This window comes from Sciurus carolinensis, chromosome 5 (genome assembly GCF_902686445.1).
Source record: "Sciurus carolinensis chromosome 5, mSciCar1.2, whole genome shotgun sequence".
Lineage (NCBI taxonomy): Eukaryota > Metazoa > Chordata > Mammalia > Rodentia > Sciuridae > Sciurus > Sciurus carolinensis.
Genome location: NC_062217.1, coordinates 35,069,632 through 35,086,188, shown reverse-complemented (window position 1 = coordinate 35,086,188; position 16,557 = coordinate 35,069,632).

Sequence of the window (16,557 nt, the reverse complement as noted above, 5' to 3'; positions counted from 1 at the left end):
TCTGGGGATATAGCCAAGAAGTACCATGGCTGAAAGGAATGGTTGCACCATATGCTTCTTGGTTGGATCTATCATTGGACTCTTTGTTGCAGCACTCAAAAAGCAAAAACTATAATTATTCTTGCTGCAGCCTTCCATGAAAAATGAAAATCTGTGTTCTGTGTTCTAGTACCAGTCACGTGTCCATCACTTTTCTATAAGGCAGTGATGTCAAAATGAAAAAGGTTGATCCCCAAGAGGTTGTTGAAGTTTAAAAGAAAGTCCATAGGGAAGTTGAAGGTAATGGCAGAGGATGGAGAGCTGAATTACTTTGGAGTATTGACTGTACTTCTTTTGACTCAGTTTTAGAAATCTAAGAACTGTTTTTGATCTTTCAGGCTCAAGTTGACTGAATCATGCAAGCATAAACAGCATTAATTTATAAAAGGAAATATTGCTACAAGCAGACTTCAAGGTTTAATAGGGATTTCCCAAGGTTTCATGGGATAGCCAGATGATGAATCCACCCTTGTGGCAAGAAAACTCCTTACAGATGCTAGACAGGGAAAGTCCATGGGGGAGCCTGCCCCATGTTCTTCCTTACTGGATTATTAACCATTTTTCGTTTATCTTTGTTTCCTTGCTTTATTTCTTACCATCTTATCTCTCTTGACATGAAATATGATAGATTTGTTAGTACCACGTATGTTATGCTAAGAATTCCTTCTCTCTCTCTCTCTTTCTCTCTCTCTATCTCTCCTTTTTCTTTCTCTCTTTCTTTTGCTTTTAATCCCAGAGTACATTGTGTGTTCAAAATAGTTTTACAAATATTTTATCTTGGTTTCCAGTTAGTATCAGAGACCATTTGTCCCAGAGATACTCTGAGAAAAATAGCCTGTTGTCTAACAGTTTTGGAAAATGCTGTGTTCTAGATACCACTATTACTGATTCATGTGCACCTCAGGATATTAAAGGCTCTGAGAAACCCTGTGCCCTAAATACAAGTTTGTTAACATCATGTTTCTAAAATTTCCTGTTATGGGAATTCTTCATCTTGTAATGTCTATGAACGTCTCATAAGGAACATTGACATAATCACAGCTGCTGTGTGCTTCTTTGATCACTTAACTTCCAGAGTCCTAAGAATGATCTTCTGGAATCCTAATGTGTCTCCTACAGATAGATCATTATAAGATAATTTAGGAGCCAACAGTACTAATAAATCCAAAATCTTTCCCCCAAACTCTAAATCCATATATACAAATTCAGAATTTTGTTAATCACCACGTCTGTTTCCTTTCTAAATATTTCTTGAGTTTGGTCCTGCTCCTGGTCCTGCAGGCATGGCTTCTTTTTGGACTCTGTTCCTCCACAGCGTGACTCATTCCTTCTTCCAACTCTCTTCAAATTCATCCCTATTCTCATCAGAGTGAACTTTCAAACTATTCTCTTCTCCATCAACGATGAATTTTAAAAGTAATATATGATCATTTGACATAATTTGGAAAGTACAGAAATAGATACAGAAGAAATTAAAAAATATCCCATCAATTCCACCACATAATGAAAAACAGATGATGTTTTATGAGTTGTCAAGATGTGCCCACGGCTACTGTTGGACTGCTGGTGCTTTTTTTAACAGGTTTTAAGAACTACTTTTATATAAAGGACATTAATTCATGCAATTTATTTGTTACAAATATTACTCTTGGCTTTTACTTGCTTATCCAATTTTTCTTCTTTTCCCTTTAGGTAATATATTCCTTTATTTGTATTTAACTTTTTCCTAGCAAGACAGCATGCAACTGTGATAAAGTCACTCCCTTAAGGATAAAACAACAGTGGTTTTCCAAGTGACCCAACCCCACCAAAAAGAAGGAGAAAAAAAAAAAAAAGCAAACATATTTATACAGGGTCAAAAGGAACTCCTCATCAGAGGTCAATTTAAAGGAATGAAAGACTTGACTGTCGGACTGAGTGATCTGACAAAGATTTTTTCTTATCTTCTTAAATAACCACATGTAGCCTTTCAAGAAAGTAGTTTACTGTTGACATCAAAGGAAATTTTCCCTTGAAGCAAGATGAGATGAATCAAGCAAGATTGGAAACTGGCCCAAAATAAATATTTTAAGGCAATATGAAAATATTTGGGACATTGCGGGTAGATAAAAAGGAATTAGGGGGCTGTTGCTGAACTAAAGGAAAGTCAGTGAAGATATTAAAGGAAATCTCCTTAAGGAACTGATTCTAAAAGGGCTGAGATAAGTGACTCTGAGCATGCTCAGAGACCACCTACAGGTTATCAAAAGGGAAACTGAATAATTTCAAGCAATGAAGGTGTATATATGTATACTGGATGCATGAGCATCCAGAGGCTGGAATAAAATAAAACATTTGTTTGATCCTTGTTTTACTTAGCTGCATGGGGTTCCATGATCTGGAATGAACTGATCATGTAAAGAATGCACAGTTAATCTCTACCTCCTTTCACCCAACCCTGACAATCCTTTATCTTCTTGTTGTCATAATTTCAACTCCATCACCTTTGCTAGTCTAGACGTGATCCCTGTAGTAAACATTGTGATGTGACCCCCAGGTCCTCTCACAGGACTCATTTTGGGGTTTATTCATCCATCTTCCAGGAGTGTTGACTTCTGAGGGCTCCTTCTGCACCCCAACCCAGGGGTTTTCCTCTGAGCAGTGACTCACCCAAGTTTATACCTTCTTCCTATGTTGATACAAGAATTAAAGGCTTAACTCCCTGCCCTGAATTTGGAACAAGCCTGAAGGGCCAACCCAGCTGCAGAGTATTTCCTATTATTTGCTGAGGTCTAATTTAAGTCTAATTTGTATCACTGTTCATCTTCTCCCTCTATTTAATTTGATTGTCTTTTCGTTATGTGTGTCATTTCTGATTGTAATCCCCAATAAATGTCCTGTGCATAGATTTTCTTTTCAGACAAAACTCATAGTCAGGGAACCTGTGACAAAAGGTGGTAAAGTGATCCTTAGGAACAGAATTTAAAATAGAATCTGGGAGCTGCATCACCCCTTGGTCAGATTACGGTGAGGACTCCTTTGTGGAGTGCTCAAGGCTTGCATGCTATAAACTGTAACTCTGCATTTGGTAAGGGTTTTTTTTTTTTTTTTTTTTTTTTTTGGCACCAGTGATTGAACCTAGGGATGCTTAACCACTGAATTACATCCCCAGCCCTTTTCCTATTTTCTATTTAGAAACAGGGTGTTGCTAAGTTGCTTTGGACCTTGTTATGTTGCTGAAGCTGGCTTTGAACTTTCGATCCTCCTGCTTCAACCTCCTGAGCTGCTGGGATTACAGGCATGTGCCACTGTGCCAGGCTGGTAAGGGTTTTTTTTAAAGGGAGAACTTGGAGGGGAAACCATTGAAAGAGAAGGTGCCAGCTGGTACAATAGCTCATGTTCAGAAGATAATAGGAAAGTAGTGATTATAAAGATTGCAAAACTGGATGGCAATTAGTAGATGCTACTGATACACTGGAGAAAGACAAGGGAAAGTTGGGAAGAACTGTCCTAGCTATCTATGACTCTGTAACAAACCAACTCAAAACTTACTGGCCATGATGACAACATTTATTTTGCTCACAAATATGCCATTGGAAAGATAGTGCATCCTTTCTCCATGCAGCATCAGTAGCTGGAATGCTAGAGGTTGGAATCACATGATCTCTGGCTTACTCAAAAATCCAGTGATGGAATCTGGCTGTCAGCTAGAATCTAGACACATAGCCCCTTCAGGGCGTGGCTTTCTCATACCTCAGTTGCTGGGTTCCTAGACAAGAAGTGCCAAAAGCAGAAAGAGAATCGTATGGAAGCTGTACTGCCTTTTATGACTTAGCCTTGAAGGTCACACAGCATCAATTCAACTGTATTCTATTTGTTAGGAGTCACGAAGGCTGGCTGTTATGTCAAAATTTGCTGATATGCTTTAAAATCACTAGAGTGATTAATGACTAATTTCAGGTAAACTGTAAAAGTCAGAGGGGCTCATTTATTTCATTTTAAAAGACTCTCATCTTCTCTATAGCCAGAGGACAGAAAAAACTAAGGAACCTTTCTTGGGGCTCCAGATTATTAAATTATCCAACCCAGCAAATCTGCTATGCTGGGAGGAGAGTCATAATTAGGAAGGAGGAGGCGAGTAAAATTTGAGATGGGACATCTGGGCCAATATACTCAAGGACCTTGAAAACCCACATCATCCTGTATACTCTGGCCCTGCAGAAGTGACCCACTCTTTCCTCTTAAAGGGTAGCACCTCTCCCTACTCCTATCCTTGGAAGACAAGGCAGAGGCATCTGCCTTGCAGCACTAATTCAGCTGGATAATTCTAAGGGAGGAAATGGGTTGTTCCCCAAAGCAGCACAGATCAGAGGAGCTGGGAGAGTATTGTACAATTAGGTCCAGAGAGTACAAGATCCAGGGAGATGGAATATCAAGTTGTGTAGGGTACCAATGAGGATACTCTCCTGAGACACAGAATATAACACCTTGGCACAGATCTCATGAGAAAATACTGATCTTCTAAGAGGCTAGTTCTTGAAAGCCTAGGGTAAATGCTGATTCACACTAAGTGAAGTAAAAATGCCAAAATGGTGGTGGCAAACAGTGGTGGAAGGAATCAAGAGACTCAGAGAAGTGAAAATTCCAGAGGAAAGACTGCATAAGAATAGGAAACCCACAGGATGACTATGTCCAATGGAAGGGCCCAGACAAAACCAGCCTAACTGAGACACTCGGAGGTGTCTGTCTTATAGAATGGTGTCTCTGATAGCGATGAGGATGAGAAGGTGTTGAAATATGGAGGCCAGTTGGAGGTGCTTAACAGCCAATGCAAGTGCATAAAATGATCATAATAAATGCTAAGGTCAAGTGTCAACTAGGGGTGCCTGGCCCACAGATGGCTATGTAGATGGTTAATAGTACGTAGAATCCCTAGGGACAAGAAAGATGGAAAACCAGCAAGTGTACTATTCAATTTATAAAACCAAAGAGAAAGGTTAGAAGGCTGATACAGCTGCTTCAATAAAAAGTTATGATCCCTGTTCTATTTCTGGACCCAATCCAGGGCCAGAGAATATAAGTGTGGCAGCTCTGACTCCTGTTTTTCCACTGTAATCCCTACCTCTCTATTAACTTACATCTACAGCTATATATGTGGGTGTCTCTGGACAACTGGCAGAAGAGGAAGAAGGTTAACTTCGTATGTGGGTACAAGCCAAAACTAAACTGCTGCTCTCATGTAGCCTGCTTCCAGGTATCATTGAAAAACACAGGTAAAAGGAAATGTTTTCAATTATCTGAGACTTGGACTGTATCCCTGTCACCTACTTTGTAACAAAAGTGAAGTGGTTTGCTATAAATATTTATGGAATCATAGGAAGTTGTAAATGGTGTGGCTTATTGGTCAGTGGGCATGTGGATATACCTCTGGAAATGGACACCAAGTGTGAAGAGCTGTACATTGCAAGTTAACACCCACCCAAGAACATTCACCATAGAAGAAGTCTTAAATGAGCAAGTTCACAAAATGTCTCAGTCAGTTGCCATCAGCTACTCTGTTCTGGAGCAATTAATACATGCATAAAGTGTCCATGAGGTCAGAGAAGAAGCCTTTCAAAAACATAGACCCCACACACCTAAAGCTGAACTAAATTTCTTCCACTCTGAACATCCAAATTGCCACCAATATTATCCTGAGAAGATTAAATCAGCTGCTTGCCAAATTGACTATGTTGGATCTCTTCCACCCTGAAAAGAGCAAGGATTCACTTGACTGGAATGGTAACATATTCCAGGTATGCATTTGCTTTTCCTGTTCTTAAGGTCCCAGTGAGCACAGTACCTGAAAGTTTACAGAGTATTTGATCTGCTGACACAGGATAATGCAGAATATCACTTCAGACTAAGAGACTACTTTCCACCAAGAAAGTTGTGAGCACATAGAATCTATTGATCCCATCACATATATCACCCAGAATCTGCCAAGTGGATAGAATGATGGAGTGGTCCTCTAAAGCTAAAGCACAAATTGAAGAAGATATTCTGCAAGGGAAGAGTGCCAGCTTTGAGGAAGCTAAATACACACTAAGTTACAAGACCAGTAGTTAGAATATATGGGCCCAGGATCCCAAGAGGTTGAAGTAGGAGTGGCCTTGCTTACAAATATGCCCACTTTGGAACTTTGTGCTTTCAATCTCCATTCATTCAGGGAATAATAGGTTTGCTCACAGGGCAAGTCTTCAAATATTCCTGTCCAATTTTGGTAGGAAATGGACAAGTTCAACAGTAACAGTCTGAGAAGGGCATAGTGTCTTGGAGTTCATACTGCTCAGGGACGAGGGTCTGAATCACTTTGTAAGAAAAGTCACTAGGCCAGTGGAGCTTCAGGGAGAATGGATACTAGAAGGAAAAGATGCTGACAATCAAGACTTTGAAGCCTCTAGTAGTGATTGTGTCTATAGTTCGACCCACCAACTTTTTTGTAGGCTTACCGAGGAAGTGAGACCACTCAGAATCCTAGAGAAGCAAGTTGCAGTTGAGGTGAACTTACTACAAGAAGCATGTGGTATGACGGGCAGATGCTGTGGTACGTTGGTCAGATCACTCCCTACAGACCAATATGGTAGCTTCCCAGATGCCAGGTATGCTGACTGCTGATGTTTCACAGCTGGGTCCCTCTCTAGCGTTGCTCTTGACCAATGGGAGTGCTTGCCCAAGTGTTTCCTCCTTCCCAAGGCAGCTCACTTTGAATGTATGGTTGCTTGTGTGGCCTAAAGACCTGACTCTTTTGTCTCTCTTTGGACAACTCTGAAGGCCCTTCCCAGCTCTGAGCTCCTCAGAGAATTAACTGAGTACTCTGTTAAAATTGCTCCAGCTCACCATTGGCCTCCCGCTCTGGATAGTCCTGTTTCCCTCACTCCCTTACTGGTTTATTCCTAAACACACTCCTTAGTAAAACTCTTGTACATAAAGCATCTCTGAGCCCTTTTCCAAACAACCCGCCTTAACACAACTCTGAGGTTCTTCATCCTTTGATCAGAATGAAATTCTATACAGGACTATTCTAACTCACTGCCTTATTTGCAGGTTCTAGGATGTTCTGGTTTAGTTCAGTATAGTATTTCCAGCCCCCGTTCCTTGCCTATTCTGCATCCAAGGTACACAGGCCTTCCTCTTAATTTTCATATTCTAACCTTTTTCCTCCCTCCTTCATATTCCATATCTTTTTCTTGTTTGTGTGCTTTACCTGGATTTTCTTATTCATTTTATTGAAGGATAAACATAGTGCATAAGATACATTAACAATTATATAGATTGATGATTTTTGCATGTACATTTATTGCCTGTAATAAGTATGCAAACCAAGAGATGGAATATTTCCAGTACCCCATGTGTATTCACCATGTCCCTTTCCATTCCACCTACACCTCCCTCCCTGACAGAGATAAACATTATTCTGAACTTGATTGTCACTGGTCAGTTGGGATACTTCCTGGACTTCAAATGAGTGAAATCACATAGTGTGTGATCTTCTGTTCTGTTTTTTTTTTTTTTTTTCATTGAACCTAATTTCTGTGTGATTCATTCATTCATTTCAGTGGTTTTTCTTCTTTGGCTGTGCATTTGCCACTGCCTGCTCTAAGATAGACATATGTTACCTCTAGCTGTTTCCCACAATGCTTGTGCTATTTGACATTCCAACCAGCAACATACAAGAGTTCCTGTTACTCCACATCCCCGTTCACATTTGTTCTTGTTAGACTTTAAAATTTTCTGCCATTCTGACGTTTATGCAGAGATAATTCATCCTGGTTTTAGTTGGCATTCCCCTGATGGCTAAGGAGAGTACACACGTTTTCATTTACATAATGGAATTCGGATATTCCCTGTGGGAGCTATCTTTTGCCCATTTTTCTTACCTACTATTATTCCCTCCTAGTCCACATTTTGATTGGAAAAGAATGGATTTAAATAATAATGAGAAAAATCAAGAATAGGGAGATGATCTCAATTTAAGAAAGAATTTCATAATGATTAAAACTACTAGCAATGGATGGGCTGCTTTGGGAAGTTGGGGAGGAAAATAAAATATTATCTTCATGGTCAGAGAAATAAAATAATTTCAGCATTATAATTCTGTGATATGAAAATATCCCATCAATTTAGGGCCCAAGATTTTATCATTTGGCATAAAGTTGCTGTATAGTCTACATGGTTAAGTTTCCTAGGAATGGACTGTATTTCCATTTACCTTTTTGCTTAGAAATGTCTTAAATGCTTACCCAATCACTCTGCTTCCTTTAATGCCTCCTGTAAGAAAAAATTCCAGTCATACTCATCTCACTCTGAAGAAATTGAGTCATAAACAGGTTAAGTCATCCAATTTATTAGTGAGAGAGCTGGGACTTAAATTCATGTTTTCTTCATCTCTTCCAGCCATGTCCCTCCAAATAAGTATGGGTTGAGAGGGCTATCAGTGTACATTCATATATGTTTAAAGGTTTTCATGTGTAAATGCGTACATGAGTTTGGTTTAAGGTGTGAAAATGGACTTGTACCTCTTTATCATGAATATCTGTGTCCAACAAGAGACAATGGATCAGGCTCAACTAGCAAACTGTGGAGGATATTTGTAACAAGGGTTGAAAAAATAAGTGAATTTATACAATTACCACTTACATGTTGTCAAATCTATAGAAGAAACAGAATACAGGGAATCTTTCTTTAATTTCTAATATTCCCAGAATAAATTTCAACAATCTCACATCATGTGTATTAAGAAAATAAATATACCATTTATATTTTCCCAAATCTAAGGTGCATCTGGCTTACTACTATATTGCCGGAGTGGACTCTGATATATATTATGTGGATTAACATATTCCTATATATTTCCTGGTCTTCCAGACTTCATTGGCCATAGAAGTTAAGGGTTCCAGGGTCATAAAAAGAGAAATGCTTAGCTGGAGCTCCTAGCCTGTTTTATGGGGGGCCTCACAGCACAGGTCTTTCAATGACTGCTTGTACTAACATGCCTCCACCCCCACCCCTTTGTCCAGGAATGTGCCATAGACTCCTTATCCCCTTGAGAATCTATCCCAAATGTTGTATAAGAAAGCTGTGTCCTAAGAATGCAGGGTCATTTTAAATGTTGGCCTGTTCCCTTGATTTCTCTGAAAGCTATTTTTTTCCTTTCAGGTTTAGAAACTTAGGTCTAATCTTCATCCAGAAAGCCCTTCAGGATAACAGTGTTTTATTCTATATTCACAGATGTCTCTTCCCAACCATGATCTTATCCCAAAGTTAGAAGCATCCTGTGACTTCCTCCAATCTCCACCAGCACTCTGTCTACAAGGAAGAGGACATCTTTCTTTCTTTATTTGTCTGGATTTCTTTTATAGTACATGCCAATCTTTCATGCAAATACAATCCCAGATGTCCATACGGTAGGGATGGGGAAACAGATTTCCAGAAAAATCTCTTTATCACCCCAGACTGCTTAAACAACTTTAGGGAAGTGAGAAAGTTATATAAAACAGGCTTAAAATCACCCTCCTACAATTCTCAAGTCCTAGCTATAGGTTAAGTCAGTAAGGCAATATCAAATAAAGCACTAGCTTGAGAAGTGTTTCGAAATCATGCACCAAATATCTTTTTAAGACTTGAGATGCTAGAAGAACCTGAGAGGTATAGTCTGCTATTCCTAGAACATAGTGTTATACTCTACCACACCCACTTTATACACATGAGTTTTGCCTTCCTTAACCTTCCTGACAGCTTCTATTATTTATTTCTGTTCAAAAGAACAGCCAGCTCCTTCTTCCCAAACGTTGGGAGGCAGAGGAAAAGCAAAACTGCAGCCATTGGCAAGCCCGGCCAGAATTAGCAGCTCCCCCTAACTTCACTCTTATTCACCACCCAGTGGTAGCATGAATTTTCCAGAGGACAGAATCCAAATTACATTTCTTCCAAAATCTGTGCTCCAAATTCAATTTGAAACGTAACAAGTGTTGCCCTTGTCTTCTTGACAGTGAAAAAGAAAAAGAAAAAAAACAACAGGAGAAAAAAAAAAAAAAAAAACCACGTAACTATTTATATGCATTTGCCACATTGCTCCTTGGAGGGAAATTTTAAATGAAGACAGATTTATAAGCCTGTTCCTGAAAGCAAACATGCCCAAATGGCTTTCTGGCATAACTTTTGAAAAAGCAAATAAAAGGTTTGATTGTTCTTTTAAAAGGTGATCTACTTAGATCCAAGAAAATACACTTATTTAAAACCAATCATTGTTCTGTATTGTTTTTACATCTACCACCCTGTCCAACCAAAGAAATGAATGCAAAAACACCCAGTGCTGATAGCATTACTCAATTTTTCTCTCCCTTGCTTTGCTCTGCCCTTCCCCAATCCCCTAACTCATCGTTCACAAGGGAAAACGCTATAATTAGACAGATGTGGTTTGTGCATGACATAATAATAACTAACATTGAACCTTGGCTGTATGCCAGGTGCTTAACATAGACTATTTCATTTAATCAGTGGGGTAAGTCTTGTTGATATTTCTGTGTGATGGAGAAAGTTGATGCAGGGTGGTTGGGTCACTTGTCCAAGGTTAGCCAGCTGGCATAGAGTGAAGCTATCATCTAAACTCTGACAACCTGATTCTAATAACAGTCCAGTTACTTCCTTAGCTATTCGGCTTGTACCCACCCAGTGTCTGTAAAAGGGAGCATTTTGTAATGCAACTCTGGGCAAAGTCGGAGCAAATTTCTCTTGGTGTAATATATTCCAAGAATCCAGTATTGGTTGGCAAAATATAAAGTAGAAAGAGAGGTTGAAGTTACATGATAGGCTGAATATGAATTTTTCAGGCACACGAGCAGCTTTTGGAAGGAAATCAGTCTGCCCTGCGGTGAGATATGCTTGACTTTGAATACTGTTGAAGAGGACCAGCTGCAGCCCACAGGGAAAGCCTTCCCCTGTAGCCCCACGGGCCTCTTACCCTTCATACAGCTAAAATTCATTCTGCCATTTTCCACTAAGGCAGGAAGATACAGCCAGGCAGAAACCACGCCCACATCCCGGGGCAGCCGCGATGGGCTGGAGAAGAAACACAACTAAACTTTCCCATGCTGGGTGGCAAAATGAGCTAAATGCAAAGGTGGCTAATGGAATCGGGAGATGCTGGTTAAGGGAAGGAGCCCAGAGATGGAAAAATGAGAAACGGGTGGGAGAAAAGGTCAAAGGACGAGTGCTCAGGCAGGGTAAGAAATGAGGGGCCCGTGGGGGAGGGCAGGCAGGGATCTGGAGATATCCCATTGAGTTTTTGGCTAAAAGCCTAGACAGTAAACCCTGTAGTTGTACAAAAAGCCAAGAGTTAGACAAGGGGTATGAAATGCATAGCTTCTCTACAAGTACCTACCACCTCATATCCCCTTCCCCAACCCCTAAGAGCTGCGAAACCCTCATAAACCTAGGGAAAGGCATGTAAGAAGCTGTCTCCAACACTACTGCCCCTAAAGGACATCTATAAATACACCCAAAACATTAGGTCTACCACATGACAGTGGTCATTCTTTACAGTACCATCACCAGCCCTATTGTCTTGTCTAACTAACATCTAGGTCCCCAGCCCTTTTAATTTTATATTTTGAGACAGGGTCTTGCTAAATTGCTTAGGGCCTCACTAAATTGCTGAGGCTGGCTTTGAACTTGCAATCCTCCTGACTCAGCCTCCTGAGCCGCTGAGATTATAGTCATGTACATAAACATACCCAGCTATTTTTTTTCTTTTTAATAGTGAAATTTATGGTATATTCTAAAGAGTGAATAAATGTACATGTGTGTATTTTTAAATAACAGTAAAATGAGCATCCAGATAATTTTTGGTCAACTTAAAAAAATAAGAAATAACTAGTGTCTTGTATTCTGTTGTCAGGGCCCTTATGAGTTACTTCCCTCTCCCTCTGTTCAACTACTATTCTGAATTTTAATCGTTGCTTTCTTCTTCTTTGTAATTAAAACACTTTGATTATCCTTGAACCTTCCATTGCTGAGTTTTTAAACTTTAAATAAATGGAGTACACAATAGGCTTTCTTCTGAAACTTTAATTCAATATTGTTTTGGAGAGCCATGCAAGATGATATATATAACTCTAGATCATCATATTCTTTAACATATAGTATTTCATTAAATAAATATAAGAAAAAGTGTTTGTCTCTCCTACTATTTTTGAATATCTTAGTATTTCCAATGTTCTATCACAAACAATGACACCTGGCACTTGGTAGTTCTTGTCCCTATAGGCAAGAATTTCTTTTAGAGCCCTAGGAATGCATATTTGTTGACCTTTACTAGCCAACACCAAGGTATTTATCAAAACATTTGCCTCCTTTAATACTACCACGAATAGTATATAAAAATATTTTGTTTTTGCATCCTTACAAACATTTGCTTTTTTCAGACTATAAATTTTTGCCAATTTGGTGAATATAAAATTGCATCTAATTGTTTTTTAATCTCCATTTTTCTGATTATATGTAACATTAAGGGTTTTCTCATATCCATTAGCTTTTTATGTTTTTGTGACATTTCTACTCATGCTTGCTCATTTCTCTATTTTTCTTATTGATTCATAGTAATTCATTATGTATTTAAGATAATAACCCCTTGTTGATAATATGAAGCCAATATCTTCTTTCAGTAGGTGGCTTGGTTTGAAATCTTTTAGTGGTATCTTTTGATGAACAGCAATCCTTAATTTAAATTTACTTGAATTTATCCTGTTTTAAACTTTATGTCTTTTAAAATATTTTTCAAAACTAGAGAAATATACTTCTATATTGTTTTGTAATTGTTTTCTGGTTTTGTCTCTCATTTGAAGTATTTAATATACTGGGATTGATTTCTATATTGGGTAATAATCTAATTCCATCTTTTTTTCATAGAGAAAACCAACTATTCTGGTATGAATTATTTAATAGCTCATTATAATAAATGCTAGATATCCACAAAAAAAAATCTCTTCATCCTGTTCACATGAATGCGGTCAACTACCTTTCCCTGCTATTCTTTTTTTTTTTTGGAAGGAAAGTGGTGGGTACTGGGGATTGAAACCAGAGGCTTTACCACTGAGCTACATTCCCAGCCTTTTACATGGTTTGTTCATTTGTTTGTTTGAGACAGGGTCTCGCTAAGTTTCTTAAGGCCTTGCTGAGTTGTTGTGGTTGGCCTCAAACTTGCAATCCTCCTTTCTCAGCCTCCTTGCTGGGATTACAGATGTGTACCTCTGCCCTTGACTCCAGCCATTTTGAAGTGTCAGTGGCCCATTTTGACTACATTATAGCCAAAAGAGTGCAGGCAGAAAGGATGAGTGACCTTTTTAAATTTGAGCTGTAAGACCCTAACGTGTCTTCTCCATACTCTCTTTTCCCTGCCTGACCATTGAAATTTGAACATGAGCAATGACCAGATTAAACCATGCAGACGATAAAAATGCTCAACAGAGGGAATATTACTTTCAGAAGAGTTTGATTCCATAAATGAAAAGGCAGAAATGGCCCTGGCTGTTCATTTTGGGACTGATGATTAAAAGAGAAAGATTTCTCTTTTATTTAAGCTACTGCATTTTGGAAGCCCTTTGTAACTGCTGCCTGTCCTTGCCCTAACAGGAATTGGTACCAGAGGTGGAATGTTACCCTGGCAGAAATGTAAAATGTAAGTCATTGGCTTGATGTAGAGTTGACAAGTGGTAAGAATACAGCCTGAAAAGGTTATGATTCTATGACATGGTAACAAAATATTTGGCAAAATCCTAACCCATGATAAGATGAAAAGCAGACCATGTGCCAGAAAAATGTGTACTCAAAAAAAGCAGTTGGAAAAAGTAAAAATGTTAATGTGTGTTTGGTAGATATTTATTGCCTTCAGCAGGTATAGATAATAGATAAGAAATCTACAAGCTCTGGGAAGAATCAGCCAGTTTATAAGCAACAATGGAATGAAATAAATAGTGTTCAGAAACATGACTCAGTCATCACCTCTAGAGATAAAGTGTTGTTTAGAGCCTTTTTCAAAGACTTCCTGATAAACAAAATAAAGGAATATAGGTCTCTTTAGAAAATATTAAACTTAAGCTATTATATTTCCACTCAAGTCTGTTTCAGGTGGCCTCAAGATAGTTGCCTTTAAAAAAGGAATGGAAGAATCAAAAAAAAAAAAAAAAAAAAGGAATCGCAGAAAAGTGTCAGCACATGAAAACTACTAGAAGCAAATAGCTCAGGAGGCTAAGTTTTGAGGAATGATACCACCAAGAAACTACAGACCTGACCTACAAATGTCCTTGATTGCCAAACAGTTCCAAAGGAGAGCATGCTCTTCCCAATTTTAGAACATAGAGGAAGAAGAAACCTCCCAGATACCAGAGACCATGGAAAACAAAAATAAGAGAATTATTCCTTAAGAGTAGGAGCAATGACATGGAACTTACAACATTGGTAGGGAATAAAACGGTTATGATTCCAGCTTCCTAGAATTTGATCACTGATATGGAGTATAAATGCTGTGTTTCCCCTTCCTCTGTCTCTCAAATTGGCCTTTCTGTGTGGTTATCTTTCCTGCTTCAATATTGCCTCCTGCTTACATATTTGGATAGAGAACAAATGACTTTGAGTTTATTGATCATTGGACCCAGGAGAAGTCACATCTGGATCTTATGGAGGGGACAGCAGACGACACAAGGATCCTAAATTGAAATGAATGGCTTAACTGAATGGGACTTAGAAAATTGTTTCCGTTGGTAGAAAATAAGCATATTCATTGAAGGAGAGACTACCTGAGGCTGGACTTTACATTTCTCAATTTTTTATGAATTCATTTTATTTTCTATGTCAAATGACAATTTCTTTTTTCTTCTTTTTTTACAGGTGCATTATAGTGGGATTTGTAGTTATATAATTGTACATGCACACAATACAGCAATATAACTTAGTTAATTTCATTCGCCATTACCTCCCCTTTCGTGATCCCCTTCCTCTGTAGAACTAATTTTTAACTAAATGCACTGCTGAGAAAAAAATCCAGTATATTCTATCAATTTATGTGCTTGGCTGTGGTAATCACTTACTATTTTTTGTTGTGCAGTGTCTAACATAACTGCCCTTGGCTTTAGCTTGGGAAGTAATGTTGCAAAGGCCATGAAGAGTTCTTTCTGATCATTGTGATGACTGAAATAAATGAATTTACAGAGCAGAAGTAGCAGAGGTATTTATAATGGTGTCCACTGACTGGTGGCAAACTTTCAGGATGAAGGACGTTGGTAGCACAAGCTATACATGCCAGCAACAGGTTCAGATGTGTGATTTGAGGAATTTTGTGAGGCTGAGTAACTTTCAAGTGTCATAATATTTTTTGCTTGTGACAAAGAATTCTAGCAGTCGATAATAAACTATTTTACATTAGAAGTCATTTTTTTTCTGTGTGACTTTTGTTTGCTCTATTTTCTGCAAAAACTCAAGTAAAACAAGTTCAGTGAGGGAGATACAATAAGTAGAAAAGCAACCAATAAAAATTGCCACTCTCATTCTTGCTCTCTACTCATGCTATGCCAAAGTCTGGTTTGGTTCTTTATTTGTTGACTCTTCAATGTCTTTTCTATCCATTCCCCTTACAAACTCCCTATTCAGCCACATTGTCTGCAGTGTGATCTCAACCATTTGGAAGACTTGATGGGACCCACTCATCCTCAGGGTAAGGCTTACAGTCTTCCTCTCTCCCCAGTGCATCTTCAGGTTTCTGATGAGCTCATCAACATTCAGTCAACAAAACCACCATGTGGATTCTATGGCCATAACATTGGTAAATGTGGGAATGGCTAGCGAAAATATTTTTAGGTGACAGATTGATGGCAGCTTAGCAAATAGATTCAGAAATTCTGTCCCAGACATATTACTCATGAAATGATATTTTTAAAGCACTTCAACACAGCTTTATTTCAATTTAGCCTTATAAAAAACATGTCTACCAAATATAGCATGGGATGAAAGGATTTCGTGGAAAGTCTTTTATGATCAATTTAATGGATGCAACAAATATACTCAAAACTAAGGCTGTTTTGAGATAAATCGAATCACTTTAGTTCATGATTTAAAGCAACTGTCAGCAAGGCTTGAGTTAATCAATTTTACTATTGTGACTATTTCTTAATACAATCAACGTTTTTCGAACAGACATGGGTGATAAGTATTGAAATAGACTACATATTGGGTGCAAAGGCGGCTCATGGAAGTGTATGATGTCTTCCCAGAGGAAGTAAAAATAAAGACAGAGAGAAAGACAAAGTCTATTTGGTGCCTTTAGCACCACATTTTCAAAGGTGGGTGAATCCTGTTTATACCTTCATGTATGCCTGTATTCCTGTATCTATATCTATTTGTCCATCTTTCTAAAGAAAGTGTTTTAGGAAAGTACCAAAACAAATAACAAGGCTTCAAATTAGTCAGAGTTTTAAATCATAGATACCAAATAAATTCAGTATAAAT